The sequence below is a fragment of the Panthera onca genome, chromosome A3, assembly GCF_046562875.1.
Source record: "Panthera onca isolate mPanOnc1 chromosome A3, mPanOnc1 haplotype 2, whole genome shotgun sequence".
NCBI classification, from domain to species: Eukaryota; Metazoa; Chordata; class Mammalia; order Carnivora; family Felidae; genus Panthera; species Panthera onca.
In genome coordinates this window covers 87,073,579-87,101,100 of record NC_138341.1, presented here as the reverse complement: position 1 = coordinate 87,101,100, position 27,522 = coordinate 87,073,579, and positions in this window count along the sequence as shown.

Sequence of the window (27,522 nt, the reverse complement as noted above, 5' to 3'; positions counted from 1 at the left end):
GTCACTTGAAAGGGCAGTACTCAAGAGACAAGTTTGGATTGGAAAGGAATATGAGCTTTATTCAGGCGGCTGGCCACCTGGGGAGAAGGTGGACTCTTGTCCAAAAACAACTTCAAGTTTTCTGCCTGGCTGAGAGATTTTTAAAGGGTTTTAATCAGTTAAGGGAGTGCAGTAGTCTGTGACATTTCTTGATGATGCCAGCTACAGAGTTATCTCAGTGTTTGGAGATTGTGCAAGAAGTTCTAGTTCCTTGATTTCCAGTGGTGGAGAGGCAGAGAGTGGGGTGTGCAAGAAGGTCTGGTTCCTTGGTACCCAGGGGTTGTGCAAGAGTACTCTGTTATTTCTAAGAGGAGGGCAAGGTCTACAGGTGCACAAAGGGAGTGGTTAGTAATGTCATTTGGGTGACCTTAAAAAGAAAGACATTTTGCTAAAAGATTTGTAGCCCAATCAGATAGTTAAGAAGACTTCAAACAGATTTGCTGGCCTCTGTGGTCTGGGAACGTTCTAGTCCCTTATTCCCTAAGGCCAGGGGTCTGCAAATCTCAGAGTGTGAATTAGTTCTATTATAGATGACTGGCTTAAGTCAGCCAGTGAGGAGTGTGCTAACTTGAAGCAAGCTAACCCTTAAGACCCGCTGGAATGCTGATGCAGTGTTAAGCATTAACACTGAAAAAAAATGTAGAGTTTAGTGTCCACCAATCCCTTATTTGTTACTGTCTTAGCAGTAGGGAGACAGCTACATATTTTCTCAGAAGTTAGAATCTTCAGTCTGAGCAACAGAGTTTCTTTTCCAGGGAAAATTTTTCACTAAATTATGAAATATATTGGATAAAGTTATTGTTTTTAAAATTTTTTTAATGTTTATTCATTTTTTGAGAGACAGAGACAGAGCATGAGTGGGGGAGGGGAGAGAGAGAGGGAGACACAGAATCTGATGCAGGCTCTAGGCTCTGAACTGACAGCACAGAGCCCAACATGGCACTCGAACTCATGGATATTGAGATCTTGACCTGAGCCGAAGTTGGATATTTAACTGACTGAGCCACCCAGGCACCCCTAAAGTTATTGTTTTAATAGGACAGTCAGCAGGATAATTGCTTGCCCATGATTGTGAAAGGAGCAATTTTTCTAACAGTTCTTCTACATTGACTCACCCTTCAAATTTTATCACATCTGGGGCACTCAGATGAGTGGGCAGCTCAGTAGATTGAGCAACTTCAACTCAGGTCATGATCTCATGGTTCATGAGTTCCAGCCCCACATCAAGCTCACTGCTGTCAGCCTGTCAGCACAGAGCCTGCTCATATCCTCTGTCCCCCCTCCTTACCCCTCTCCCACTTGTGCTCTATCAAAAATAAATAAATTATTTGTTAAAAAGATATTGTGTCCAAGATCTAGAACCATCTTCTCCATTTTAAGGTGTTCATCCAGACAAACAGCCTCTGAAAGGTACTCTACTGTGAATGTAGCTTTAAAAAAGGCACTTAGACCTGTCTGTCCTATCTAGCACATCTCTGTGCTTAATTAAAAGAGCAAAGCAAGTACTAGAAAATAAAACCATAAGCTTTTTTTTTTCATTTTTATTATAATTTTGAAATCTTTTAATTTTAATTTAATGAGGAAGCTATCACAGCAAATGATCTCAAGTATTGTTGAATGAGAATTTAATTCCATGTCTCTAAAACTAAGTATTATAAATCGAAGAGGAAAAGCTTACCACCATGTTTTTGCAGTTTATTGTTTTAGTTAATTTAATATTTCTGAAGTGCTTAAATGAGCTGGTTTGGTCTACTTTGCATTTTTCCCGCGGACACTGGTAACTCACCTTGAGCCTGAGCTCACCATACCCAGGCTATCGGCAAGGCTAATGGAATATGAGTGATGGATGGATGAAAGTACTGTACAAATCTGTCTTGCTTCCAGCTTATGATTTTTCTCTACTCATTTTTCACTATTACATACTTTTGCTATTACCACACACAACCAGAGAAAGGTCAAATCTGAAACAAACAGGAATTGAAGGCAGGTACTCAAGGACAGAACGTATTTTAAATGAACAGTACAAATTTGGCTTTTCTCTGCTGTCTCACATTGGTAGAATAGTTGGTGTGAAAATGTATCTGTTATGTTTGAATTTCAAATGAAAGATAATTAAAGGACCAGCAAGGAAACAATTTTAACTCTAGGTTAGTGGGAAGGTGAATGAGGTTCAAATAAAAAGTTATTCTCTGATTGAGAATTTGATTAGAATTTATACTGGAAAGTCTTACCATTTTGCACTGAATATTAAGATATTCAGATAAAACGCAGACTGCCCAATTAAATTTGTATTTTAGAAAATTGTTTACAATCAATATGTCCCAAATATTGCATGTAACACACTTCCATTTAACTTTTATTTGTTGTTTATTTGAAAATCAAAGTTAACTGGATATCTTGGTATTTTTATTTGCTAACTCTGGCAACCCCAAATAAGATATTGACATTTAAAAAGAAAAAGGAAATAGACTAAAGCTGAATTCTAGGACTTAATTTTGTATGTGCATGTTAGTCATTCAATAAATATTTGGTGAATGAATTAACATATTCATTTAATTTATTTAAGTTTATTTATGTATTTTGAGAGAGAGAGAAAGAAAATGTGAGGGGGGCAGAAGGCAGAGGGACAGGGAGAGAAAGAATTTCAAGCAGGCTCAGTGCTATCAGCACAGAGACCAACACAGGGCTCAAAGTTGCAAACTGTGAGACCATGATCTGAGCAGAAACCAAGAGTTGGAAGCTCAACTGACTGAGCCACCCAGGTGCCCTGAATTAATATATTTAAAACATGCAGGATAAGCCCTGTTGTAGAGGAAAGATAATAGCATTTCAAGTTCCCAGGACTCAGGCTGGAGAAGAAATTATTTCTTTTTTTTTAATTTATTTTTATTTTTTTGAAATTTGTATCAAAATTAGTTAGCACAGAGTGTAACAATGATTTCAGGAGTAGATTCCTTAGTGCCCCTTACCCATTTAGCCCATTCCCCCTCCCACAACCCCTCCAGTAACCCAGTTTGTTCTCCATATTTATGAGTCTCTACTGTTTTGTCCCCCTCCCTGTTTTTATATTATTTTTGTTTCCCTTCCCTTATGTTCATCTGTTTTGTCTCTTAAAGTCCTCATATGAGTGAAGTCATATGATTTTTGTTTTCTCTGACTAATTTCGCTTAGCATAATACCCCCCAGTTCTATCCACGTAGTTGCAAATGTCAAGATTTCATTCTTTTTGATTGCTGAGTAATACTCCATTGTATTGTATGTATATATGTGTATATATACTATATATATATATATATATATATATATATATATATACTTCACATCCTCTTTATCCATTCATTTGTCAGTGGACATTTGGGCTCTCTCCATACTCTGGCTATTGTTGATAGTGCTGCTATAAATATGGGGGTGCATGTGTCCCTTTGAAACAGCATACCTGTATCCCATGGATAAATGCCTAGTAGTGCAATTGCTGGGTCGTGGGGTAGTTCTATTTTTAGTTTTTTGGGGAACCTCCATACTGTTTTCCAGAGTGGCTGCACCAGCTTGCATTCCCACCAACAATGCAAACGAGATCCTCTACCTCCACATCCTCCCTATCATCTGTTGTTGCCTGAATTGTTCATGTTAGCCATTCTGACAGGTGTGAGGTGGTATCTCATTGTGGTTTTGATTTGTATTTTCCTGATGATGAGTGATGAGCATTTTTTCATGTGTCGGTTGGCCATCTGGATGTCTTCTTTGAAGAAGTGTCTATTCATGTCTTTTGCCCATTTATTCACTGGATTATTTGTTTTTTGGGTGTTGAGTTTGATAAGTTCTTTATAGATTTTGGATGCTAACCCTTTATCTGATATGTCATTTGCAAATATCTTCTCCCATTCTGTTGGTTGCTTTTAGTTTTGCTGATTGTTTCCTTTGCTGTGCAGAAGTTTTTATTTTGATGAGGTCCCAGTAGTTCATTTTTGCTTTTGTTTCCCTTGCCTCCAGAGACGTGTTGGGTAAGAAGTTGCTGCGGCCAAGATCAAAGGGGAGAAATTATTTCTTAATAATAAAACTTCTCAGTTTTTTGAACAAGTTACTGAAATAGCCTTTACTCCAAGGATTTCTAAAATTGGGACCATGCAGCTCTCCAGGGGGAATGATATAAGAGTCACCTTGTCAAAAATCAATGGATGATAAGCATTATAATTGTCAGAAAATATATAACAGAATTAGGGCTGAAAAATGTGAGAGGTGAAATTCCAACACTTCATGCTGAGTGGAGAAAATGCAGAAGAGTATTCTGCCCAAATAATTCAAACTCAATGAAGCAGATGAGGCACGGCTCTCAAAAGCAGTTTAAGTTTTAGACACCCTTAGCCCCCACCATCCCATTGATACTTACGGGATGAGCTGGTCAAAACAGACCCAGAGGTAACCAGAAATGAGAGAGGCTGCATGGATCAGGCTTCAAAATGACACTAAAAAAGCAAAGCACACATTCCAAGCTCATAGAGAGGCTGGGATGCCAGAGGAAAAATAGCAAGGGAAGGAGAAGGACTTAGCAGCTTATTCCACACAAGCCCTGTAGCAATTAAAAAAAAAAGTGCTGAATTGAAGAGCCATGTTATTTTGCTTTACTTGAGTGTTGAACACCAGCTAGTGTTTGCCATTAAATGATAATGGAGGCTGGATGCACTGCCATTAGAATCTGGCCCCACCAGTATAGTTGACTCTCTAACTATCAGATCCAGAAGCTTTTTTTTTTTTTCTTTATCCCTCTTCCCCTCTGCTAGATCCTAAGAAGTATTACTGGCTTTTACAGAAGTAACTGGTGTTTTTGCCATCCATGTGGAGACTACTACCAAGGAGAGTTATTTATCTCTGTTTCTGTTTCTACTCTTACGATGACAGGATTTTATCATTGTGAGTTCTCACAAGGAACTCCTGAACACTATCCTGAACAAAAAAGCCACAAGATAATGAATTCACATTCTTAGCAGAATCTTCTATCATTAATAATTTAAAATAAGAGGGACCAAACTCCAAGATTATGTACTGCTTGATGGAGAGACTGATAGGATTAAACATTCCATAGTTTTAAAGTGTGTGTGTGTTTGATAGGTTCCGGAAACAGTGAGGTATTTTGTTCAGTCCTTGTGCGTTGTTGCTACCTGCAAAACAGACACTAGTGGTAATAAATCATAGTAAGTCTCTAGTTATCTACTTCTGAAAGACACTGGATTGAGAATGGGAATCACTTAGCAGTGTTTACAAAGCAAGAGATGACGTGAACTTTACAGAGGAACTCTTTGGGGATCAGGATTAATGGTAGCAATAATCATAATGATGACAATGATAACTAACATTGAATGTTGGGTTTTGTTTTGGGTCTGTTTTGGATTCTGTTAGTTAATACTTCCAACAGCTTCTTAATGCAGGTATGAATTATTCCCCCTTTACCTCAGAGAAAACCGAGGCTTGGACCAACGAAATGCTTTAGCACCGTGCAGTTGGCTGAGGAAAGATGTGCAGCCTGGCTCTTGACTTCTGTAGATAGCTGTCTCCACTTCCTTCAGTTCCAAAAGACAAAAGGGATGCCAAAGGAAAACTTCAAAATGCTTATTACTTCCTGTATACTGATGTTTAGTAAATATTTTCTAAGATTTTTGAAGTCAATTACCATTTCATTATATATATATATATATATATATATATATATATATATATATATAGTAACTTACAACCCATTACATATGCAAGAATAGGTCTAAAAGCGTATTTCATAGCTACTGAGGCTGCTTTCTATTTAAAAGCAAAACCAAGGGACACCTGGATGGCTCCGTGGGTTAAGCTGCTGACTTCACCTCAGGTCATGATCTTGTGGTATGTGGGTTCAAGCCCCATATTGGGCTTTGTGCTGGCAGCTCAGAGCCTGGAGCCTATTTTAGATTCTGTGTCTCCCTCTCTCTCTGCCCCTCCCCTGTTTGCTCTTTGTCTCTCTCAAATAATAAATATTAAAACATTTTTTTTAATAAAAAAATAAAAACAAAAAGAAAAAAAAATTGTCAGACGCAGTAGAGAATTGTAGTCCGGCTGCAGCCAAATGTGGCGCGGAGGTAAGGTAGCCGAGGGGAAAACGCGCTGACTAAATAGCATGGAAGTACTGCGAGTCCGGCATAGTATGAGTTTATAATGAGTCAAATAGGATCCTGTTGCAGAAGGCGATTTAATGGGTAGTCTCAGTACACAGCAGTGCAGGCATGCCTTTGGGAGGCTGATCTGTTTATCTTCTCCAATGCAGCATGCAAAATGCACCGGGCACCGCCTACAAAGCAGAGTTCCCCCTGGGGTGTGCGAGGCTGATGAAGAGAAATGACACCATCCTCAGCGCGGTGACGATGCCACCGCGCTTACACTTGAACCTTCCCACTTCCCAGATTGGCACCAACTCTGATGCAGAATTCGATGTTTTTTCAAGATTGAAGGCAAATCCTTCATCTGCAAATAGCTGTGGTTCTAATGACTTTACACGACCCTTGTAAAAAGAATTCCCTGACAAGCACATCTCTAGGGCTTCAGTGAGTTTTCTCTTATCTGTCACAGTTCCTGAAACAAAAACTGTTGAGCTAGCTGGAGGCCCTTTGTTTCATTGCTTGTCACCACTTCACAGCTCCGGGCTTAACTGAGAATTCCCTAAATTTAGATCCAACCTAGATCACTGCAGACTGTAACCTACATAATTTGTCAATTCGGTTGAGATGTGCAAAATTGCCAATATGTGACTGTTTTTGACCTACAGAAATGGTAATTTCTTATGGTTCAACTTAACAATTTGTAAGATTCCAGTTTCCTAATTTTTTCCTCCCAATCACTAACTTTGAGACAGGCATGCTGTTGTTACAGACATTAGTGAGAAAGTCTCTGTCATCTTCCAAATCAATCTATAAAATCCCCTAACGTCCTCCCACAAGATCTTCAAGGGCAAACTGCACATGCACATGCACATGCACACTTCCTGTGCTCCTGTTTTAGGGAATATATTTATTTTTAGTCATTCAAGGCAATTTTAGCATTTGAGGTTACTGTGCCTGAGGCAGAAAGTGTCAATTTTGTATACTGTGCGTGGGCACAGAGGCCAAGGTGAGCCTGTACATTACTCAGAGACCTCAACTTAAATTTAAAATAGAAAAGCACATTCTTTCCATCAAGCACATATGCTGCGTTAGGAGCAACACCTTGTCCCAGCTTAGCATCTGCTCAGGAAGAAAAAGCACCAGCAGGTCCTATTCCAGGAGAGCGTGCTTGTGAGCCTGTGCTGTTTTTTTCCCTCTCAGCAATGTGGGACACAGCAGGATTTTAAATGCAGAGGCTACAACCAGGAGTCAGCTTCCCAAGATCACATCAACCAGTTCAGGGAGGGAAAGCCAGGGGAGCCTGCCCCAGAAAGCAGCATTTTACTGTTCCTTTCATTTACATCCCTCCTGTTGTCATTCCAGTGACATTCTTCCCCTATTTTCTCTCTCCCAAACACCTCTCAACCAGATTTTTGTTGCAATTACTGTTGGAGAGAAGTGAGTCTGTGTGTCCATAGGACTGGTCACAGCAGTCCTCATTAGCAGACCAACGGAACTGACTCAGGCCTGTGTTCAGAGAAGAGGAATCCAGCTAGCCATGGTCAACGGACATGTATATCCTCAAGGATCACAGTCACTCAGACTAATGTTTTAGCAGCACATGAATAGACAACATTTTAAAACACATTAACAACAGCTTGACCTTGAACGTGCTCTGCAATGGAAAACTCCGGTTAATTTTTATCAAATTAGGATGCAATACTGTAAGAGCTCTTTCCTTTAACTCTCTTTGGAGGACCCTGTAATTTATTGAGAGTGACAGAACTCTTCTAGAAATGAAACAGCCTTAATGTGGGACTAAAAACACTCCAAAGTGAATTTATATATATAATATATATTATTATATATAATAATTATATAATATATATTTATCATATATATTATATATATTAGGATGCATTTGTCTGAGAAACATTTCTTAAAATCTTAGAAGATATAATATCCTTGGAATAACTTATCAATTGGGTCAATGGCTCTGAAAAAGATTAAATTTTGTATTTTTCCTCTTTTCTACCTTGTTGGGTTGCATGTTTCTAGGAACGTATCTGATTTTTACTAAGTTGTCCAATCTGTTATTGTGTAATTGCTCATAGTAGTTCTTTATGATTTTTTAAAAAATTTTTGAGACATCAGTTCTCATGTTTCCTCTTTCATTTCTGATTTTATTTATTTGAGTCTTGTTTTCTTTGCTAGTATAGCTAAGGCTTTGATGATTTTATCTTTTGAAAAAATCAACTCCATTTTTGTCATTTTTTCTACATGGTTCTATTCTCTGTTTATTTTTGCTCTAATTTTTTAAACAAATTTTCTTCCACTAGCTTCCAGCTTAGTTCTTTTTCTCTGTCTTCAAGGTATAAATTGAGATTATTTATTGGAGATCTTTCTTCTTTTTTAATATGGGCATTTATCACTATGAATTTCCCTCCTAGTACTGTGTTGGCTGCATCACATAAGCTTGGTGTGTTGTGTTTCATTTTTATTCATTTCAAGATATTTTCTAATTCCCTTTTGATTTCTTTTTGACTCAATGATTATTCAAGAGCATATTGTTTAATTTTCATATATTTGTGAGTTCTCTCATTTTCCTTTTGTTTCTGATTTTTTGTTTCCAGTTTCATTTCACTGTGGTCAGAAAAGATACGTGGGATCATTTCAATGTGCTTAACGGTGTTAAGACTTGTTTTGTGGCCTAGCATGTGATGTACCTAGAGAGTGTTCCATATGTACTTGAGAAGAATGTGTACCCTGCTGCTCTTGGGTGGAACGTTCTATATGTTTGTTAGGTCATATGGCCTCTAGTATTGTTTAAGTCTACTGTATCCTTAGTGATTCATGTCTGGATGATCTATTAATTATTTAAAGTAGGCTATTTAAACCTCTTACTATTATTGAATTACTACCTATTTCTTCTTTCAGATCTGTCAATGGTTACTTCATATATTTAAATACTCTGATATTGGGTGCATATGTGTTTGTGATTGTTATATTTTTCTTTGAAATTGATCCTTTTATCATTATGTAAAGACCTTTGTCTCTTGTGACAGTTTTTTATTTAAAGTCTATTTTATTGGATAGAAGTATAGTCAACTCTGCTCTCTTTGTTTTCATTTGCACAAAATATCTTTTTTCATTCTGTCACTTTCAGACCATGTATGTCCTCAAATCTAAAATGAGTCTTTTGTGGAAAACATATAGTTGGATCTTATTTCTTATTTATCAGCTTTTCTATATATTTTGATTAGTGAGTTTAACCCATTTACATTTAAAGTAATTAATAGATGAGGACTTACTCTTGCCATTTTTGTTCATTGTTTTCTAGTTTCTAGTTCTTTTTCTGTGCTTTTCCTTTCTTAATCACTTCTGTGACTTGATTTTTTGTAGTGATATATTTTGGTTATTTCCTCTTTATCTTTCTTGTGTCTACTATAGGTTTTACCTTTGTAGTCTCTATGGAGTTTACATACAACATTATTGTTGTAAAAGCCTATTTTAAGCTATTAGGAGCTTAACTTCAATGAAACTTCAAACTAAACTTTTACTTACCCAACATGCAAATTTTATGTTGTCCATATCATAATTTACTTTGTTAATATTGTGTATGTGTATCCCTAAAAGATTTCTGTGGGTTATAGTTATTCTTAATACTTCTGTCTTTTAACTTTTATTCTAGGGTTAAAAGTCATTTATGCACAACTTTTACATTGCTGCAGTATTTTGTATTAGTATATATATTTACCTTTATCACTGAAAGTTATACTCTCAAATACTCACAAGACCCCAAATAAACCAAAACAATCTTGAGCAAAAGGAACAAAGTGAGAGCCATCACACTTACTTATTTCAAAATATTATCACAAAGCTACAGTAATCAAAACAGTCAAAATGGTGTAAAAACAGGTACACAAACCAATAGACTGGAATAGAGAACCTAGAAATAAACCTACACATATACAGTCAACTGACTTTCAACAAGGAAGCCAAGATCACACAATGGGAAAATGATAGTTTCTTCAATAAATGGCCCTGGAAAAATTGGATAGCCACATGCAAAAGAATGAAACTGGACACTTACCTTACATCATACACAAAGTGTAACTCAACATGAATTAAAACTTAAATGTAAGACCTGGAACCATAAACTCTTCGAAGAAAATATAGGGAAAAAATTTCTTGACATTGGTTTTGGCAATGATTTTTTTTTCTTGGATATGACTCTACAGTCAAAGACAACAAAAGCAAAAATAGACAAGTAGGACATCAAACTAAAAAGCTTTTGCATAGCAAAAGAAACCATCAACATAATTAAAAGACAATCTTAAAAAGTGTTAATATCCAAAGTAAATAAGGAATTCCTACAATTCAATAGCAAAAAAATAAATAACTCAATTAAAAATGGGCAAAGCAACTAAAAAGACATTTTCCTGAAGAATATATACAAATAGCCAACAGACTTATGAAAAGGGGCTTAACAGTAATCATCAGGAAAATGTAAATCAATACACCAATGATATATAATTTCAAAACTTTTAGTGTGTCTATTATTAAAATAAATGAAAACAAAAACTACTGTTGGTGAGGATGTGGTATAAAAAGAACCCTTGTGCGGGGCGCCTGCGTGGCTCAGTCAGATAAGCATCTGACTTCCGCTCAGATCATGATCTCACAGTTCATGGGTTCGAGCTCTGCATTGGGTTCTGTGCTGACAGCTCAGAGCCTGAAGCCTACTTCAGATTCTGTGTCTCCCTCTCTCTCTGCTCCTCCCCCACTCATGCTCTGTTTCTCAAAAATAAATAAATGTAAAAAAAATGAAAAAAAAAAGAAGAACCCTTCTGCAGTGTTGGTGGGAATGAAAACTGGTGTAACCACTGTGGAAATCAGTATGGAGTTTTCTCAAAAAATTAAAAATAGAACTACCACATTATCCAGCAATTTCACTTCTGGATATGTATCCAAAGAATTGAAGTCAGGATTTTAAAGAGATATTTGCACTCCTGTATCCATGTCCATAGTATTAATAGTTAAGACATGGAAACAACCTAAGTGTCCATCCATAGACACATGGAGAAAGAAAGTGTGGTATATGGGTTGAGAAGATGGCGGCGTAGGAGGATGCTGGACTCAACACATGTCCTGCTGATCACTTAGATTCCACCTACACCTGCATAAATAACCCAGAAAACCACCAGAAGACCAGCAGAATGGAGTCTCTGGAGCCAAGCACAGACCAGAGGCCCACGGAAGACGGTAGGAAGGGTGGAGAGGCGGTATACACTACACGGACTGGCAGGAGGGAGCCGGGGCGGAGGGGCGGCCCACCAGCCAAGCAGAGCCCCCGAGTCTGGCTTGCAAAAGTGGAGGGACCAGACAGAGTGTGTTCCCCGACAGCAAGAAGGACTTGACATCTGGAAGGTTATAAGCTAACAGCTCTGCTCAGAGAAAGGGAGGGCTGGAGGACAACGGGAGGGAGAGTTGTTGAGCCTCGGGATGACAGAGCTCAGCTTGGTGGGGAACAAAGAGGCTCGCCGGTGCCATCTCCCTTGCCCATCCCCCAGCCAAAATCCCAAAGGGAACCAGTTCCTGCCAGGGAACTTGCTTGCACCACACAAACACCCAAGGCTGTGCTTCTGCGGATCCATCACTCCAGCGGGTCTGACTCCCTCCCGGTGCCGCAGGGCCCCTCCCGAAGCGGATCTCCAAAGGAAAAGCAAGCTGACCTGCCCCTCCCACCCCTGTGCACCTTGCCAATCCACCCCAGCTAATACACCAGATCTCCAGCACCACAAGCCTGGCAGTGTGCAAGTAGCCCAGATGGGCCATGCCACCCCACAGTGAATCCCACCCCTAAGAGAGGGGAAGAGAAGGCACACACCAGTCTGACTGTGGCCCCAGCGGTGGGCTGGGGGCAGACATCAGGTCTGACTACAGCCCCGCCCACCAACGCAACTTATTCAAGACAGCACAGGGGAAGTGCCCCGCAGTCCCGCACCACTCCAGGGACTATCCAAAATGATGAAACGGAAGAATTCCCCTCAGAAAAATGTCCAGGAAATAACAACAGCTAACGAACCGATCAAAAATGATTTAAACAATATAACAGAAAGTGAATTTAGAATAATAGTCATAAAATTAATCGCTGGGCTTGAAAACAGTATAAAGGACAGCAGAAAATCTCTTGCTACAGATATCAAGGGACTCAGGAACAGCCAGGAGGAGCTAAAAAATGCTATCAATGAACTGCAAAATAAAATAGAGACAACTACGGCTCGGATTGAAGAGGCAGAGGGGAGAATAGGTGAACTAGAAGATAAAATTATGGAAAAAGAAGAGGCTGAGAAAAAGAGAGATAAAAAACCCAGGAGTATGAGGGGAAAATTAGAGAACTAAGTGATGCACTAAGAAGAAATAATATACACATAATTGGTATTCCAGAGGAGGAAGAGAGAGGGAAAGGTGCTGAAGGTGTACTTGAAGAAATAATAGCTGAGAACTTCCCAGATCTGAAGAAGGAAAAAGGCATTGAAATCCAAGAGGCACAGAGAACTCCCTTCAGATGTAACTTGAATCGATCTTCTGCATGACATATCATAGTGAAACTGGCAAAATACAAGGATAAAGAGAAAATTCTGAAAGCAGCTAGAGATAAACGTGCTCTAACATATAAAGGGAGACCTATAAGACTCGTGACTGATCTCTCTTCTGAAACTTGGCAGGCCAGAAAGGAATGGCAGGAGATTTTCCATGTGATGAACAGAAAAAAATATGCAGCCGAGAATCCTTTATCCAGCAAGTCTGTCATTTAGAATAGAAGGAGAGATAAAGGTCTTCCCAAACAAACAAAAACTGAAGGAATTCGTCACCACTAAACCAGCCCTATAAGAGATCCTAAGGGGGATCCTGTGAGACAAAGTACCAGAGACATCGCTACAAGCATGAAACCTACGGACATCACAATGACTCTAAACCTATATCTTTCTATAATAGCACTGAATGTAAATGGACTAAATGTGCCAACCCAAAGACATAGGGTATCAGAATGGATAAAAAAACAAGACCCATCTATTTTCTGTCTACAAGAGACTCATTTTAGACCTGAGGACACCTTCAGATTGAGATTGAGAACTATTTATCATGCCACTGGAAGTCAAAAGAAAGCTGGAGTAGCCATACTTATATCAGACAAACCAGACTTTAAATTAAAGGCTGTCACAAGAGATGAAGAAGGGCATTATATAATAATCACAGGGTCTATCCATCAGGAAGAGCTAACAATTATATGCTATGCGCCGAATACAGGAGCTCCCAAATGTATAAAACAATTACTCACAAACATAAGCAACCTTATTGATAAGAATGTGGTAATTGCAGGGGACTTTAACACTCCGCTTACAGAAATGGACAGATCATCTAGATGCACGGTCAATAAAGAAATGAGGGCCCTGAATGATACATTGAATCAGATGGACTTGACAGATATATTTAGAACTCTGCATCCCAGAGCAACAGAATATACTTTCTTCTCGAGTGCACATGGAACATTCTCCAAGATAGATCACATACTGGGTCACAAAACAGCCCTTCATAAGTACACAAGAATTGAAATCATACCATGCATACTTTCAGACCACAATGCAATGAAGCTTGAAGTCAACCACAGGAAAAAGTCTGGAAAACCTCCAAAAGCATGGAGGTTAAGGAACACACTACTAAAGAATGAATGGGTCAACCAGGCAATTAGAGAAGAAATTAAAAAATATATGGAAACAAATGAAAATGAAAATACAACAATCCAAACACTTTGGGACGCAGCAAAGGCAGTCCTGAGAGGAAAATACATTGCAATCCAGTCCTATCTCAAGAAACAAGAAAAATCCCAAATACAAAATCTAACAGCACACCTAAAGGAAATAGAAGCAGGACAGCAAAGACAGCCTAAATCCAGCAGAAGAAGAGAAATAATAAAGATCAGAGCAGAAATAAACAATATAGAATCTAAAAAAACTGTAGAGCAGATCAACGAAACCAAGAGTTGGTTTTTTGAAAAAATAAACAAAATTGATAAACCTCTAGCCAGGCTTCTCAAAAAGAAAAGGGAGAGGACCCAAATAGATAAAATAAGGAATGAAAATGGAATTATTACAACCAATCCCTCAGAGATACAAGCAATTATCAGGGAATACTATGAAAAATTATATGCCAAAACACTGGACAACCTGGAAGAAATGGACAAATTCCTAAACACCCACACGCTTCCAAAACTCAATCAGGAAGAAATAGAAAGGTTGAACAGACCTATAACCAGCAAAGAAATTGAATCAGTCATCAAAAATCTCCCAACAAATAGAGTCCAGGACCAGATGGCTTCCCAGGGGAGTTCTACCTGACATTTAAAGCAGAGATAATACCTATCCTTCTCAAGCTATTCCAAAAAATAGAAAGGGAAGGAAAGCTTCCAGACTCATTCTATGAAGCCAGTATTACTTTGATTCCTAAACCAGACAGAGACCCAGTAAAAAAAGAGAACTACAGGCCAATATCCCTGATGAATATGGATGCAAAAATTCTCAATAAGATACTAGCAAATCGAATTCAACAGCATATAAAAAGAATTATTCACCATGATCAAGTGGGATTCATTTCTGGGATGCAGGGTTGGTTCAACATTTGCAAATCAATCAATGTGATACATCATATTAATAAAAGAAAAGATAAGAACCATATGATCCTGTCAATCGATGCAGAAAAGGCCTTTGACAAAATCCAGCACCCTTTCTTAATAATAACCCTTGAGAAAGTCGGGATAGAAGGAACATACTTAAACATCATAAAAGCCATTTATTAAAAGCCCACAGCTAACATTATCCTCAATGGGGAAAAACTCAGAGCTTTTTCCCTGAGATCAGGAACACGACCGGATGTCCATTCTCACCGCTGTTGTTTAACGTAGTGTTGGAAGTGCTAGCATCAGCAATCAGACAACAAAAGGAAATCAAAGGCATCAAAATTGGCAAAGATGAAGTTAAGCTTTCGCTTTTTGCAGATGATATGATATTATATATGGAAAATCTGATAGACTTCCCCAGAAGTCTGCTAGAACTGATACATGAATTTAGCAAAGTTGCAGGATACAAAATCAATGTACAGAAATCAGTTGCATTCTTATACACTAAGAATGAAGCAACAGAAAGACAAATAAAGAAACTGATCCCATTCACAATTGCACCAAGAAGCATAAAATACCTAGGGATAAATCTAAACAAAGATGTAAAAGATATGTATGCAGAAAGCAATAGAAAGCTTATGAAGAAAATTGAAGAAGATATAAAGAAATGGAAAGACATTCCCTGCTCATGGATTGGAAGAATAAATATTGTCAAAATGTCAATAATACCCAGAGCTATCTACACATTCAATGCAATCCCAATCAAAATTGCACCAGCATTCTTCTCGAAACTAGAACAAGCAATCCTAAAATTCATATGGAACCACAAAAGGTCCCGAATAGCCAAAGTAATTTTGAAGAAGAAGACCAAAGCAGGAGGCATCACAATCCCAGACTTTAGCCTCTACTACAAAGCTGTCATCCTCAAGACAGCATGGTATTGGCACAAAAACAGACACGTAGACCAATGGAATAGAATAGAAACCCCAGAACTAGACCCACAAACGTATGGCCAACTCATCTTTGACAAAGCAGGAAAGAACATCCAATGGAAAAAAGACAGTCTCTTTAACAAATGGTGCTGGGAGAACTGGACAGCAACATGCAGAAGATTGAAACTAGACCACTTTCTCACACCATTCACAAAAATAAACTCAAAATGGATAAAGGACCTGAATGTGAGACAGGAAACCATCAAAACCCTAGAGGAGAAAGCAGGCCTCAGCCATAGCAATTTCTTACTTGACACATCCCCAAAGGCAAGGGAATTAGAAGCAAAAATGAATTACTGGGACCTTATGAAGATAAAAAGCTTCTGCACAGCAAAGGAAACAACCAACAAAACTAAAAGGCAACCAACGGAATGGGAAAAGATATTTGCAAATGACATATTGGACAAAGGGCTAGTATCCAAAATCTATAAAGAGCTCACCAAACTCCACACCTGAAAAACAAATAACCCAGTGAAGAAATGGGCAGAAAACATGGATAGACACTTATCTAAAGAAGACATCTGGATGGCCAACAGGCACATGAAAAGATGCTCAACGTCACTCCTTATCAGGGAAATACAAATCAAAACCACACTCAGATATTGCCTCACGCCAGTCAGAGTGGCCTAAATGAACAAATCAGGAGACTGTAGATGCTGGAGAGGATGTGGAGAAACGGGAACCCTCTTGCACTGTTGGTGGGAATGCAAATTGGTGCAGCCGCTCTGGAAAACAGTGTGGAGGTTCCTCAGAAAATTAAAAATAGACCTACCCTATGACCCAGCAATAGCACTGCTAGGAATTTACCCAAGGGATACACGAGTACTGATGCATAGGGGCGCTTGTACCCCAATGTTTATAGCAGCACTCTCAACAATAGGCAAATTACGGAAAGAGCCTAAATGTCCATCAACTGATGAATGGATAAAGAAATAGTGGTTTATATACACAATGGAGTACTACGTGGCAGTGAGAAAGAATGAAGTATGGCCCTTTGTAGCAACGTGGATGGAACTGGAGAGTGTTATGCTAAGTGAAATAAGCCATACAGTGTAAGACAGATACCATATGTTTTCACTCTTATGTGGATCCTGAGAAACTTAACAGAAACCCATGGGGGAGGGGAAGGAAAAAAAAAGAGCTTAGATTGGGAGAGATCCAAAGCATAAGAGACTCTTAAAAACTGAGAACAAACTGAGGATTGATGGGGGGTGGGAGGGAGGGGAGGGTGGGTGATGGGTATTGAGGAGGGCACCTTTTGGGATGAGCACTGGGTGTTGTATGGAAACCAATTTGACAATAAACTTCATATATTAAAAAAAAAAAAAAAGAAAGCCACTATGGAATATTATTCAGTCTTTAAAAATAAGGAAATCCTGTCATTTCCAATGTAATGGATGAACTTGGAAGATATTATGTTAAGTAAACTAAGCCAGACACTAAAGGACATATACTACCTGATATCACTTATGTGAGGAATCTAAAAAAGTCAAATTCATAAAAGCAGAGAGTAGAGCAATAGTTGCAGGGGACAGGGGTGGGGAAAATGGGCAAGTTTTAGTAAAGGGTACAAAGTCAGTTATGCAAGAAGACTAGGTCATAGACATGTATTGTACAGCATATTGTCTATAGTTAATATCATATTATACACTTGAGCATTTGTGAAGAGAGTAGATCTTATGTTAAATGTTTTTATAACAATAATAATAATAATAGTATATATATAAAGAAGGAAGGAGGTACCTTTTGGAAGTGATGGATATGTTTATGTCATAGATTGTGGTGATGGTTTCACAGATATATACTTATCTCCAAATTCATCAATTTGTATACCTCAATTATGTACAGCTATTTGTGCATCAACTATATTTCAATAAAGTGAATTAAAAAAACAGAAACTGAGGTTTTGGACTTGCATTTTTAAAGAGTTACCATTGTCCTTATAGCAAACTTTTTTTTTCCAGTTTATCTTTGTAAAAGACATGAACGAAATGATAAACCATGAAAGTCTCTGACCTTAGTAAGAGCTGACCAGTGCCTTTTTGTTATTAAAGTATCTACTAGTGGTTAAAAGAAAAAAAAAGAAATATTATGCCTATATTATATCACTCTTTATATTATTTACAATAAATAATCCTGATTGAATCAGATTCAATTTATGTAGAAGTTTGTAGGACACAACTACTCCCAAGCACCTTTATATTTTGGCTGTTGTCTGGGTAGTTTGTTCCATGAGACCACCCACACACCATGCAAGAAGATGCTTCAAATGCAATGCTTCCTTGATTTGAGATGGAATAGACCCAGCAGCTTTGTGAAAAGGATGCCTTATGAGTAGGAATGCTGAGCTATGCTGGCAATTATGGGGGATTTTAGTGGGATGGGCTCCTCAGCAGTGTGGCACAGGCTGCGTGTCATTCCTAAAGCACAACACCATCACAGAAAGCATGCAAGTATTAGATGACCCTCTGTGCTTGCTCCATGCAAGACAGAAGCCCATTTCCTATAACCTGGGACCTGAAAGGCCAATTTGGTTTATGTTCTTCTTTCTTAACTTAAATCTTCCCCTTGCCCAGTAGGATCAAAGATCTTTTTTACTTACACTAGAAATTTTATTTTATTTTTAAAGTTTATTTATTTTGAGAGAGATAGAGAGAGCATGGGTGGGGGAGGGGCATAGAGTGGGAGAGAGAGAATCCCAAGCAGTCTCCATGCTACCAGCACAGAACCCAATGCAGGGCTCAGACTCACAAAGCTGTAAGATCATGACTTGAGCTGAAATCAAGAATTGGAGGCTTAACCAACTGAGCCACCCAGGCTTCCCTCCACTAAAAATTTTAGATGTTGTCTCCACCTTGCAGAAGGCTTCATGGAGGCCTTTAAGACCCAAGTCACACATTCAATTGTGTGCGCTGAAAAAATGAGTAACTGGAATAAGAATTTTAAAATATTTGTGTGTGTGTGTGTGTGTGTGTGTACACACACATACATATATATATGCATATGTATATATGTATATACATACATATATATATACATATGCATATGTATACGTATATATACATACGCATATATGTATGTATATATATATATATATAAATATAAATAAACAACATATACATTCTTATAGTTTATTTTTGCATTTTTGGAGATTTTGTGGTTGGTCTGGGCATTGGATTCTGTGAAACAGCCCCTCCTCCTCCTAACACCAAACCAGTCTGCAGTGAACCATTTATAGACGTTGTGGGGAAGAAACCACCAGTCCCTTTAACCACATTTAGGTAAAAAGTCTTTTTCATACTATTCACTGGCTTTTATTAACTTTTACTCACCACTATTTGGCCTGCAAACCTGCAGGAGATCTTTCAAACCAAAACACTTAGTTAACCCTCCAATGGAAGGATCTCATCTGAAAGAGACCCAGTGTAGTCTGAAAAAGGACTGTCATCTTCAGCACGGAGTCTGTATGCTCCAGGTAAGGGGCATGTGTGGCAGAATTTGGACACAGAATATGTTCAGAAGGGTGGCACAGAGGATGCCAGTCTGGGAGCATCCAGCAGGGGATAGCCTAACCAGGGGAGCAGTTGAGAGTGTCCTTGGTGTGAGGCCAACAGTATCCCATTCATAGGCTCTGGCTAAGATAAGCCATACTATGCTGAGTCTTTGCAGGTCCTGCTTGGATTCTGCAAGGGCAGCAGGTAGCAGGGGGCCATAGGAAAAGGCAGTGATAGAAGACAAGATAGTGAGGGGGAGAGTGGCAGACAACTAACTGAAGAGGACAAGTTAGGACCCCAACTTGAGACTGATTTTCTCATTCTTATTCCCAAGGCTCTAAGTTGTAGGTCCTCTCCACACAGCTTGTTGTCTTGGAGTCAAGACTGGCTAAGCTGCCACTTGCAGGGAACTTGCTGCTGTGAAAAGGCATGAGGATATGACAGGAGAAACTGAAATGCGTAGTGTTCTCGCCTTGAGTTGACCAGAAAGCTGAGTGAGAGTTTCTGATTTCTTTTTTTTTTTAATTTTTTTTTTAACATTTATTCATCCTTGAGACAGAGAGAGAATGGGGGAGGGTCAGAGAGAGGGAGACACAGAATCTGAAACAGGCTCCAGGCTCTGAGCTGTCAGCACAGAGACCGACGCAGGGCTCGAACTCACGGACCGTGAGATCATGACCTGAGCCGAAGTCGGCTGCTCAACCGACTGAGCCACCCAGGCGCCCCGAGAGTTTCTGATTTCAAACAACATATTGTCAGCCCCATCCACCAGAATGTGGGCTACATGCTATTCTACCAGCTCCAAGGACTGTCTGTGGCCACATGTGACACTAGATTGTTTACCATCATCATCATCATCATCATCATATCAGTATTATTATTATTATGCTAAGTAATCAAAGGATCTGCAAAGTTCTACAAAGCGGGTGTTGTATGTAAGCTTTACCAGAAAGTGGAAGCTGCCTCCATCTCTCTGGGCCCACAGGGCTCTGTGTAAGTTTGGAGGTACCATTTGGAATCCCCCACCACTCCTACCTCACATCCTGTCCTCTACTCATGGGTAGTACCTGGGACCAGGACTCAGCCAAGTCGCCCGCATACACACCTGCTTTGTGATTGCCAAGCCGGCAAAGGAGAGCTACAGAGCATCACAGGGAGGCTGGCCACTGGGTAAGTTCCAAGACTATTGAGAGCTATACTTATTTCAGGAAAATTATCTTTTCTTGCTGGTAGAGGAAATGGAATAATCCCTATTGACACCACCACTGTAAACTCGCCCACACTCCCCAGAAAGCATCCAATGTCACTATGGAATTGAGGGTAGTAGGCCAGGTTTGCACTCAAAGCAATTATTCAGCTATGAAAACTAAGTACACAGTTGGCTTAGATACACCCCATCTACTACTGGGGTCTACTGTGAGCTGGTACTGCCCATCAATGATTGTCCATTTCTCCTTAATCCTTAGTGTTTCCAGAGCAGAGATCCACAGTCCCACCATTGCTTGAAAAACCCATATCTTTTAACTTGATCTGGGACGCCATGGCCAGCATTGTCTATATTTTAGTTCCTACTAGGAAAGATAATCCCGCCTCAACAAACTATATTGTTTTACAAGTAATTTTCATCCTAGAATGTAGAGTATCTGCTCCATTATCATGAAAGGCACTGGCCCCACACTCTTTGTAAAAGGATATGCTGAGATTCTAATTCCAAATCAGAGACTCCACGTGAAATCATGAGCATTACACATGCTAGTGCTTCACAAACACTTCAGCCACTCTGGCCAGGAGCATGATGAATTTAATGAAGATAAAGAGAGAGCTCAGGATGTGTCAAAAGAAATAAATCAAAGCACTGGATGCTAAAATGAGACTTAATAACACTTCTTGAGGTTTCTTCTAACAAAATCTGGTTGCTCTGCCTTATCTTGACTTATATTGACTGCCTTATTACTAGGAACATTGGCAAAAGAGAATGTACCAGCAGAGGTGATATTTATGAAACTAATGATATTGTGAAACCTCTATGAAAGTGTACTTGAAAAGATATAGCTGCGCTTCTAGCTACTGGTATAATATTAACTAATAATACATGTAGAATAAGTGTTTACTAAACGTATGAAAGAATATTAAAGATAAGAAGACGTGCTAAACTGAAAATAATTGTCCTTTGTCTTGTTTTAGAGTTCCTGTTTGATTGCCTCTCAATTTAAGGTAGCTAATTCCATGCCACATAGATTGGACACTATAGGTTTATTGGTATTAATATCAACCAAGGTCTTTCCTGTTCGCCATGTGAGTCTGGTAGTCAATCCATACTTAAACATTAAATCCTCACCTTGTGTATCACAGAGAAAATCGAGGCTGTGTAGTCCCTTTATTTATCATATCCCTATGTTCTCACTTTGAAACAGATCTACGTGACTTATCCTTACCACCCTCTGTCCTATCTCTTAGAATTTCCTCCACTTACCTAAGATACATTGCAGTGCCTTACCATGCTCTGGAAATCACTGATTTGTTATACTTCCTCTCAGCCCTCTCTTGGTCCATCAATTATGAATTCAGCTTAGTGTGTCTTTACTGTCTGCATTCTTATCTTTAGCATATCTCACATTTTAAAAAATGCCATCATATACAAAGTCATTTTTCCTCTGAGACCCTGGCTCTCTTCTTCCTTTAATATTCTAGGAAGGATTTAGTATGTTCACTGATTTCAGTTCTCCAACATCCACTCATTCCAGAAACTATTGGAACTATAAGAACGGGTGTTACATATATCTCCACTGACCTTTCTGAGGCCAAGCAAGACAAGCACATTCAATCTTTATTATTCATAGCCTCTTTGCATATTGGAAGCTGCTAATCTTCTTCTCCTTGATCTCCTTTAGATTTTTGGCATTATTCTTTTTGGATTCTTTTCTTCTAAGTCTCCATGATCTTCCTGGAACCTATTATGTATCACCTCCTGGAACCATTCCACCTCCCCCCCCCCCCCCACACACACACAGCACTTTTCTCTAATTCCCTCATTGTCTCATCCATCTACTGGCTTCAGACACCATCCACATACCAGTGGCTCCTAAAGCTGGATCTCCAGATCCAGTCTCTCTCCTGGATCAAATCTATGGTTCTACAACCTGTGGGGCTGAAATTTAATGCATTATCTCACCATATCTATCTCCAAAATAAAAATATTTTCCTTCCTATCTTGATTAATGAATGATACAACCATCTATCCAGTTCTTTTCTTTATACAACTCTATATGTATTTAGTCAATTATCAGTTTTTGTTCATTCAACATCTGAAATGTCACTCAGACCTTCCTTCTTTCCCATTTACTCTGCCTAGCTGAGTCCTAACTGATCTCCTGCAATTAACAATCTGTACTACTGTTTGCCACACTATGACCAAAATTTTCTTTCTAAAACCCATATTGGGTCATGCTATGTCTACTTCTAGATAGCTTGTGAGAAGATAAAAGGCCCCTGCTGTGGCAGCCTTGGTGACTCCTTCCCTGCCACAAGAGGGCAAGAGATGTGTTTGAAGAAATTGTTTTGAGTGCGTGGGGTGGGGGGGATTATTATTGCCTTTATCTGTCTTTAAAACCTACCTAATGTCTTCAAATAGGATTTGGTTTCACCTATTGATGTTGGAAACCTCTCTCCCCAGGAATCACTTTCAGTATTCCTTTGTCACCCAGCCCACCCACTGCCTTTCCCAGTTATGGAAACTCTATCATCCCCTCATGATACCCATTCTGGACTGTAGTCTATACCTGCTATGTTGCATATGTTGATACTAGGGCAAAGAGTAGGATTGCTAAAAATTGTCACAAATAATGAAAATCACTATACAGTCACTATCATTAGAAGCATTTTCTGATAATCTGAAATAAATTAAGAGTGTTTTATGAAAGTAATAAAATACAAAATGAATTGTAGTCTTGGATACAGCCAAGTTTCCTAAAGAAGAAAACATCTTATATTTTGATAACTAAAAGAGGCTAATAACAAAAAGTGGATTATATAATTTTAATTTCATAAAACTTGGAAATAGAGTGTGTATTTATGAGTGGCTGACTAAAATAATATAAACAAATTGTTGAGAATACTATCTCTGGGTGATAGGATTATGGGGATTTTATTTCCTCTTTATTGTTTTGCAGATTTTCTAAATGTTCTACAAAGCTATAGTAATTGAATAATCTGTAAAAAAAAAACAATAAATGTAAAAGAAGACTTGATTGCAATACATGAACGTGAGTTATTGATAACAATGCTTATTTGTGAATGGTGGAGTTGTGGATGACTTATAATTTCATCTTTATAATTTGGGAGGTTGTCTGATTTTTAAATGTTTATGAAGTGAGCTATTTATAATTCATTAAATGTATTTTTCAATATAATTCTAAGTTAAAAACATTAAATATTATTTTTATACAAAAAATTAGGAGTATTTTATCCAGAGTTTCATGGAACTTCTGAGCTAATGGGACTACATAAGTTGCTAAGCCACTTCTTAGAATTTTCTTTCCAGATCAATTACTGGGAAAAGCCCAGGAATGATGGAAAGGAAACTGAAAATGGTGAATGTGTGGCTGGCTGGGGAATATTAGGAGTCATGAGACCCAGTGAGTAGATAATTTATACCTTCTCATGTGCACCAAAACTTATGATGCCTGGAAGCTGACTTCTGGATACTGAAATTGCTCAACAGATATTCTATTCATCTGCCTTTGGCCCTTTTCTATCTACCATTCAGAAGCAAGAAAGAAGTTTTCTGCCTCTGAATGTTCCCCAGACCGGGATCTCTCCCTTACCTCGGTGCCGCAAGATTGGATATAGGAGATGAGACAATATCTCAGTGTCATTCCTAATGGGAAGGAGACACAGTGCTTTCTGCCTTGTGACCAGTGACCCAAGAAGCAAGTCACATCCCCTTTGCCTATGGTGTGCTCTTCTCCTTATTGCTTTCATACATGGCAGAACACATTCATGTTTCATACATAAATCTTTTGTTGGTCTAGGACAGGGAAATCCCCATGATGATTTATCTGTGGCAGATTGTCAACCAAGGCTTGTCAACCAAGGATCGTCAACCAAGCCTTCTCCATATCACTATGCACATGTATGGGGTATCTGCACCAAGTCTGGATAGTTTAGTTATCAAGGAATGAAAATTAATTTTAACGTTTAGCTTAAGACATAACTAGAAAGGTGAGTTGGAAAATGCATCAATATATTGTATATTGATAGAATAATTCTTCTATATGGAATGTCATCAAAAAATTTACTTGTCGGTATAGATTTTCTTATAACTTTTATTTGAAGCATTTTTACTGTTCCCCACCCCCCAACACATTATCATATACAATAGTGCACAGGGAAAAAGTTAACCTTTTAATGGTCATAAAAGCATCATCATGAACATCGATCAATTCATGGACTAAGTTCTAAATCTATGTGCCTCCTTCATAGGCTATTGAAAAGGAAGAACTTTCAGTTACTGCCACATTCCCAGGGAAAGTGGAAACTTAGTCCCCCTCATGTTCATCCAATACAGCCCATTATGCATGTGAGGATGAAAGAGAAATACAGTGCTATTTGCTCCTAACATGGAGAGTTGTGGTAGTAGATTTTTTCGGTTAGTTAATGTAGACATTTTGTGTACATTAATGTAGTCAGTTCCCTCTTCCTCTACTGCAGTATCTCACCACTGCTATTACCAACAGCTTAATTTACCCTCTTTTCTTGTAATCATTTTCACTTCTGTGCCCATAAGGTCTGATCCTTGTGCTTTTTCATGTTCTCTTCCCTGTCGTCTCCACACACGTCCCCTCTGGTTATTTCTTCACATCTCTCATTCTTATCCATGTGACTTCTGCTGCCTGTCTCAGCCTTCCCCGAAGTGAATCTTCATAAAGATCTTCATATTTCCTTCCTGTCAGTGAGATCCCTTCTTTCTTAACTTAGTAAAACTAACATATATGTCATATCATGGGCTACCTTTGCCTTGCTGTTAGTTTTAACAATATTTGGTGTTCGAAGACTCTCAGTTATTCTCCTAAGGGCATAGTGGTTGGGAGTCTTAGAGGTCTGAGCTTCAAATGAAGGTGTGACCAATAAAATATTAATGTTTCACAAGTCGTTGTAAGTGATATACAGAAAAGTAGGTTCATCATTGATGAATAGGTTTGGGAGGCTGTGTGCATGGAAATGGGTGTGTAATGGAAAGGTTTCCCAGATCCAAGGGTGTCTGCTATGATTTTCCAACATGAATCTTGAGTTTCCCAATGTGCAATTGTGAAAGTTTGCATTTAACATCTCCAGTGCAGCACTCACCATATAGTCACTAAAAGCAAGGAGGATTATGACATTTTTTCCTGGCAGATGGCAATGAAGCATTTTGAGGAAACAGAACTTTTTGCTATGTTATAGAAAGCCTTTGAATCAGCAACAAACAGAGTTTCCCAAAATTCCTTTATCCAAGGAATATCTATGGAGAGGTGTTCTGGGGACAACAATTTGGGAAAGTGGCTGTAATACATTTCAAAGCATATGTAAGTATTTCCTTCCTTATCTGATGGCCGTTACCATCTCCTTTAGTGGTTGGGTACGCATTTTATAGAAAAGGAATACAATAGTTATAGCAGTATTATCAACCATAGCCAAACTATAGAGAAAGCCCAAATGTCCATTGACTGATGAAAGGATAAAGATGATATGATTATATATACATATACATGTACATATATATATATATATTTGTATATATATATATATATATATATATATATATATATATGTAAAATCAAAAGCCATAAAAAATAATGAAGTCTTGCCATTTGCAATGATGTGGATGTATCTACAATGCATTATGTTAAGCAAAGTAAGTTAATCAGAAAAAGACAAATACCATATGATGTCACTCATATGTGGAATTTAACAAACAAAACAGACAAGCATATGGAAATTGGATGAGGAGAAAAGAGAGAAAAACAAACCACAAGAAACTCTAAAGATAGAGAACAGGGGTGCCTGGATGGCTTAGTTGCTTGAGTGCCCAACTTTGGTTCAGGTCATGATCTCACAGCTCATGAGTTTGAGCCCTGCATTGGGCTCACTGCTGTTAGCAGTGCAGAGACTGCTTCAGATCTTCTGTCCCCCCCTCTCTCTCATAACCCCCAACTTGTATTTTCTCTTAAAAATAAATTTTAAAAAACATAGAGAACAAACTGAGGGTTGATAAAGGGAGGTGGGTAGGAGATGGGCTAGATGGGTGATGGCACTTGTTATGATGAGCACTGGGTGTTTCATGTAAGTGATGGATAACTGAATTCTACTCCTAAAACCAACATTGCACTGTATGTTAAGTAAAATTTAAATTAAAAAAGTAAATTAAAAAAAATAAAAAGAATAGTTTAGGCAGTAACCACATTTCTTTGTGAATAGTCACAGGCATGAGGAGATCTGTTTCTCAATTCTTTCCTGCCCATTATCTGCTATCAAATTTTCTATTTGTTGCAATCTAAATCTAGCAGATTTAAATGTAGGCAACAATGGCAGCCAATGCTACCTATACCTCCCCCACTTAGAGGTTCACAAAGCACACAATCTGTATCAGAAGCTCTGAGGAATTCTGCAAAGCACCCCATTTTACTGTTTTTAACCCTGGGACTTCCATACGTTGCATTATGGAATAGTGCTATGTTCACTGTTTAATACTTCATTATAATCTGTTGCATCTGTGTTCATTTTGCAAACACTGGCACAATATATTTTGCCTCTTTTCAAATTAACTTCCTTTGTGTCCATTATCTGCAAAATGCACTCCATTCTACTGCACAGTGGCACTTCAGGATACTTTTTATGCATAAGAAGAGAAGATTTGGGAGTGCCTAGCTGGCTCAGTTGGTAGAGTATGCAACTCTTGATCTCAGGGTCATGAGTTCCAGCCCCATATTGGGTGTGGAGCCTACTTTAAAAGAAGGAGAAGGAGAAGGAGAAGGAGAAGGAGAAGGAGAAGGAGAAGGAGAAGGAGAAGGAGAAGATGAAGGAGAAGGAGGAGAGGAGAAACAAAAAATATTTTAAAAGAAGCTAATTAATCTCTTTGCAGGATGATTTGAGACTATTTATGCCTGACATAGGGAGATGTGTTAGCTTTCACATCCAGAAATTTTCAAGTCCTGTTGTTTTATGGTGAGGTGTTTGGGGAA